The sequence below is a fragment of the Bison bison genome, unplaced genomic scaffold, assembly GCF_000754665.1.
Source record: "Bison bison bison isolate TAMUID 2011002044 unplaced genomic scaffold, Bison_UMD1.0 scf7180017864181, whole genome shotgun sequence".
In the NCBI taxonomy this organism is placed as follows: Eukaryota; Metazoa; Chordata; class Mammalia; order Artiodactyla; family Bovidae; genus Bison; species Bison bison.
Genome location: NW_011494753.1, coordinates 5,752,109 through 5,758,768, shown reverse-complemented (window position 1 = coordinate 5,758,768; position 6,660 = coordinate 5,752,109).

Genomic DNA, 6,660 nt, shown 5'->3' with positions numbered 1-6,660 from the left:
CCCAGGTCTCAGCTCGCGGGATTTGCCTCCCAACTCTCGCGAGATCCTAGGACGTGGAAACAAAGAGAAGGGGGCGGAGCGAGGCGGAAGGCTAGTCTTTGCGCAGTAGCTTCTGTTCGCGCAATTTGGGGCAAAAGGCTGGAGAGTTGGTGGCGTAGGCGTCACTGGCTCTGCCGTCTTAAAGATCTGTTACATAGTTGTAGCCTCAAGTGTCCAGTTGAGGTTGTGAGGTCCAGCGGTGTATGGGCTCCTACAGGGTATCCGGTGGGGTGTATGTGTGGAGGAGGAGGAAGGTCGGAATTGGGACTCTTAAGAAAAACAACAGGGAGAACCGCTTTCTCCTGAAGATAAAGCTTTAGGTTAAATCTGTCACATGTGTAGCTTGTAGGTCACTGGAGAGGGTGGTAGGACTGATAGGCACGTAAAAAGCGCTCAACTAATTGTTGAGTGAGTTTTCCTTACATTCTTGTAGCTTCAATCTCTCCCATTCTACTGACTTCTTCCTAGTGGCACCTACATGCTTAAGTCTCTATCCCTCTTCTGCCTCAGCTCCTCAAGTCCCTACGTTCTTGTCTTATCTCGTCTTATCTCCCGTTGGCAGCCAACTTTACGGAAAGAGCTGTTTGTGCTTGCCATTGCCCTCCCACTCCTTATCCCTCTCCAATCTGCCTTTCACCCCCTAGAAACACCTCTGGTCAAAGTCAGCCACAACTCCATTTGCTAATCTCACGTTTCTCAATCTTTACTTGACCTCTCCCCTTGTTGAGAAATATTCTTCCGTCAGCTTTTGTGATCTCAGACGCCTATTCTTACTGTTATTTTTTTCTTCCTATCCTTTAAGGGTGCTCCAGCTCAGTTTTCTCTTCAGGCCCCTCCTTCTCTTCCCTGGCACATCCCATTTTCTCCTTTGACTTCAGTGATTGTATACTGTTGCTTCCCTGTCTACCTGCAACTTAAACACAGCGCCTGAGCCCAGAGGTGTATATTTTAGTACCTACTACATGCCTCCACTCCCACAGGCATCCAGACTCAAAATCTCCAAAATGGAACTCATCATTTCCTCCTTAAACTCCACTGCTCCTTTTGTATTGCCTCTTATCAGTGAATGGCACGTCAACCACTCAGTTACCTGTGCCAGATACACATCATTCTTGATACTGTACCCTCTACATTTAATCACTGATGCAACAAGCCCTGTGGAAGTAGACCCCTTTATGCTTCCTCTATTGATGTGGGGGCTTCCCAGGTGGAGCTAGTGGTAAAGAAACTGCCTGCCAATGCAGGAGATATAAGAGATGTGGATTCCATTCCTGGGTTTGGAAGATCCCCTGGAAGAGGGCATGACAACCCACTCCAGTATTCTTGCCTGGAGAACCCCAGGGACAGAGGAGCCTGGTGGGCTAGAGTCCATAGGTCGCAAAGAGACACGATTGAAGCTACTTAGCACAACGTACAGCTTAAAAGCTGATTCTGGGCTTTCTGTACCCAGCCATTTTAGATTAACATGTTATTATAGGCTTCCCTGGAGGAGGAAATGGCAACCCACTCCAGTATTCTTGCCTGGAGAATTCCATGGACAGAGGAGCATGGTGGGCTACAGTCCATCGAGTTGCAAAGAGTCGGACACGACTGAGCGACTTGGCACACATTTATGTACCTTTCTAACCATTTCTCCTGCCATCACCCAAGTCTAGATTTGAACATTTCCTGTATAGGTGATTATGACAGTTATCCTCTCAAAAAGAGCCTAGGACACGAGTACTACCATAATCATCATTTTCATGATGATGAAACCGAAAACTTAGGAATGGTCAGTGGTTAGTTACCAAGTGACTGAGTCAGGACTTGATCTCATACCTATCGTTAATAACCTTTTTGGAAAATTTCCTTTAGGCAGAATCACTTCTATGTGACTCTGTAGTATCTCACTTTCTGTTCCCTCTTTATGAAACACCCTACTGTGCCCTATCCTGCTAACCCCATACTCATACTTCAGGTCTTGGTCCAAATATTTCCTACAGGAAATAGTCACAGCCCTGCAGCCCCCAATTTGGGTTGGGAATGTGATGAAATGCTTCCCTATCTTCCCATAGTTCAATTAGATCTCTTTATTACACTCCGTTGTAATTGCCCATTTACTGTATTCTCATATCCTGGTTAGATATATACTTTAAGTTGCATGCAAGAGAATACCCAACTAACAGTGACTTAAACAATACAGGCCTACAATTATCCACGGGTGGCAGTTCGAGGATTAGTGCAACAGATCGATGACACCATCGAAAACCCAGGCTCTTTCCTTGTTTTGGTCCCATGCTCCTCAGCAATTTGTTTTGTTTTGTTCCCTAGCATTTTAATTTTTATTTCTCAGACTTGTTGCCACCTGGTTGCAAGATGAGTGCCTCATACAAAAGCATCATGTTGTCCTAGAACTTCTGAAAGAGTGAGGGAAAGTCATGCAGAGTCCCTCTCTTTTTTAAGCAAAGAAAGAATTTTCCTAAGGATTCTCCACAGACCTCTCGTTGAACAGAAATTAGACCAGTAGTTCTCTCCTCTGTCCCAACACCCCCTTTTCAAGACAGATATTTTGTAATATCTCCTTTACTATCCTGGCATGAAATCATAGATAATATCATCTTCAAAAACAAAAAATAATCTCTATAATAATCCATGTATGCCCTAATGGCAATATAGAGGAGAAATAAAATGAATTTATTAGAAAATAATATGTATTACAATATGCAGGCACACAGGCATATCTATACTATACAAAAAGATGTAGTCAGATGCTTGCACCTGTTTATAATGATTTCACAGAACATAATATTTAACCAAATGTAGTCAATATTTTTTTCTTTTATTTTGACATTTCAAAATATATCATGCAAAAATATATATCATGAATGCATATGTATAATAAATGCATTTATATAATTATATGTGCATATATATTGCAAATGACTATATTAAGTTGAGGCTAATGGAATGTATTGGTGACTCAAATATTATTGGAAGCACTGCCACTGCTAATTTTCTGGAATGATAAACAATTCTTGGCAAAGTTCCAAATAAAACAATAATGTCTCCTCTTTTAATAGGATATTTGCATTCCTGGAAAAATCAGAGTATATTAAAACCATACAGAAATTACCTTTGCAGTTATTTGTAAATGGGATTAAGGTCTAGGTTCAGATAAGTATACATGTTACTGTTTTTGTTTGTGTGCGTGTTATTTACATGTTGTTACTGTTTTTATGTTTGTGTGTGTATGTGTGTTATAAATAAAACTGAGCACTGAAGAATTGACGCTTTTGAACTGTGGTGTTGGAGTAGACTCTTGAGAGTCCCTTGGACTGCAAGGAGATGCAACCAGTCCATCCTAAAGGAAATCAGTCCTGAATATCCATTGGAAGGACTGATGTTGAAGCTGAAACTCCAATACTTTGGCCACCTGATGCAAAGAACTGACTCATTGGAAAAGACCCTGATGCTGGGAAAGATTGAAGGTAGGAGGAGAAGGGGATAACAGAGGATGAGATGGTTGGATGACATCATCAACTCAATGGACATGAGTTTGAGCAAGCTCTGGGAGTTGGTGATGGACAGGGAAGCCTGACGGGCTGCAGTCCATGGGGTCACAAAGAGTCAGACAACTGTGTGTTATCTCCCTGAATATCTGGCAGCATGTTCAGTGGGGGAGGCTGTCTTATTCTTCGTTGTGAAATTCTTTCCTATGCAATATGGGAATCTCATCCTTTAGTTGCTAAAAGTGCTCCCCTCCTATGGTGACAATCAACACACCTTCCCATTTTCTGTTGTGCATTTTTTAACAGCTTTATTGAGATTTAATTCACCCATTTAAAAACCTTTTTATTTTGTGATAATTGTAGGTTTACATGCAGTTATAAGAAGTAAAGGAACTAAAGAGCCTCTTGATGAAAGTGAAAGAGGAGAGTGAAAAAGTTGGCTTAAAACTCAACATTCAAAAAAAGATCATGGCATCCAGTCCCATCCCTTCATGGCAGATAGAAGGCAAAAAAGTAGAAGCAGTGACAGATTTTCTTGTGCTTCAATATCACTGCCAATGGTGAGTGCAGCCATGAGATTAGAAGATGATTGCTTCTTGGAAGGAAAACTATTACAATCCTAGACAGCATATTAAAAAGCAGAGTCATCACTTTGCTGACACAGGTCTGCATAATCAAATCTACAGTTTTTCCAGTAGTCGTGTATGGATGTGAGAGTTGAACCATAAAAAAGTCTGAGCCCTGAAGAATTAATGCCTTCAAATTGTGTTGGTAGAGAAGACTCTTGAGAGTCCCTTGGACTGCAAGGAGATCCAACCAGTCCATCCTAAAGGAAATCAGTCCTGAATATTCATTGAAAGGACTGATGCTGAGGCTGAAGCTCCGATACTTTGACCACCTGATGGGAAAAGCCAACTCATTGGAAAAACCCTTGATGCTGGGAAAGATTGAAGGCAAAAGGAGAAGGGGGAGATAGAAGATGAAATAGTTAGGTAGCATCGCTGACTCAGTGGACATAAACTTGAGCAAACTCCAGGAAATAGTGGAGGACAGAGAAGCCTGGTGTGCTACAATCCATGGGGTGGCAAAGAGTCAGACACAACTTAGTGACAGAACAACAACAAATAAGAAGTAATGGAGATTTCATACAACTCTTCGCCCAGTCTTCCCCAGTGCTTACACAGATTTAAGAAGTTTTACAAGTGCTCTTTTGTTGGGAGCATATATATATTTAATTTTTATATCACATGTGTAGGGTTGTGTGACCACCACCATAGTGAAGATACAGAATATTTCCAAGGATCCCTCCTGTTTCTGTTTTATAACCATATCCACATTCCTTCTAGGCTGTACTTCATCATCCCCTAACCCTGATCATGGAGTGTGATCTCAGGTGGGCCTTAGGAAGCATCACTATGAACAAAGCTAGTGGAGGTGATGGAATTCCAGCTGAGCTATATCAGATCCTGAAAGACGATGCTGTGAAAGTGCTGCACTCAATATGCCAGAAAATTTGAAAAACTCAGCAGTGGCCATAGGATTGGAAAAGGTCAGTTATCACTCCAATCCCAAAGAAAGGCAATGCCAAAGAATGTTGAAACTACCGCACAATTGCACTCATCTCACACACTAGCAAAGTAATGCTCAATATTCTCCAAGCCAGGCTTCAACAGTATGTGAACCGAGAACTTCCAGATGTTCAAGCTGGATTTAGAAAAGGCAGAGAGGGGAGGAGCTAAGATGGCAGAGGAGTAGGACGGGGAGAACACTTTCTCCCCCACAAATTCATCAAAAGAACATTTAAACGCTGAGTAAATTCCACAAAACAACTTCTGAATGCCGGCAGAGGACATCAGGCACCCAGAAAAGCAACCCAAGTCTTCGAAAGGAGGTAGGAAAAAATATAAAAGACAAAAAAAAGAGACAAAAGAGGGAGGGACAGAGTTCCGTCCCGGGAAGGGAGTCTTAAAAAGAAGTTTCCAAACACCAGGAAACCTTCTCACTGCCGAATCTGTGCGGAGCTTTGGAAGCACAGAGGGCAAAGTAACAGGGAGGAAAAATAAACAAACAATTAAAACCCGCAGATTACAAGCCCTACGTTAACTCCCCCAGCGGAGAACAGCGCAGACGCCTGCACACGCCATTAGCAAGCGGGGGCTGGGCAGGGAGGCGCAGCGCAGGCTGCATCGCTTAGAGTAAGGATCTGGCCTGAATACCCCGAGAGCTATCTGAGCGAAATAATTTGGGCTAGCAAACCAGACTGTGGGATATCTACCACGCGAAAAGCCAGCCCTAACCTAAGACACCGCCAAGCCCGCGCACAGAACAAAGGACTGAACAGAGATAGCTGGCTGCAGACCATCCCCCTCCGGTGACAGGCAAGCCAGAGCCGGAAGGGGGCAATCGCAGCCCCAGAGAGACATTATCTATAAAACTGTAAGCAGGCTTCTTTGCTAACTAAGACTTCTTGGGGGTCTGACGGTCAACATCTGCCTGAGAATGCGCTCCGGTTGTACATCTAGATAACTGAGCGGCGGGGAGGCGATAAGTCACAGCAATCGTGCTCGCCAAACACCTCATCACCTGAGCTGCTCGGACCTGGGAAGGGCACAAAACGCAGGCCCAACCGAGTCTGCGCCTCTGAGGACTACCCGAGTGCCTGAACCTGAGCGGCTTGGACCTGGGGGGTGCAAGCAGCCCAGGGCCGGCCACGGATGGTTCCCGGCGGAGCAGCCTAGAGCCTGAGCAGCGTGGGCAGGGAGGCTACACGCGCCGCGAGCGGGGGCCGACCCAGTGTGGCTGAGGCACTGTGAGCACACGCCAGTGTTATTTGTTTGCAGCATCCCTCCCTCCCCACAGCGCGACTGAACAAGTGAGCCTAAGAAAAAAAAAAAAGTGTCCTCCACCGTCCCCTTTGTGTCAGGGCAGAAACCAGACACTGAAGAGACCAGCAAACAGAAGAAGCTTTAACAGAGGGAACCGCCTTGGAAGCTACAGGCAATAGATTAAAACCCTGTGGTTAGTACCGTCTACATAGGAAGGGGCCTATAGATCTTAAGAAATATAAGTCGGACCAAGGAACTAGCCGAAAATGAACTGAACCCACAATACCGACAACAAAACCAGAGAAAGT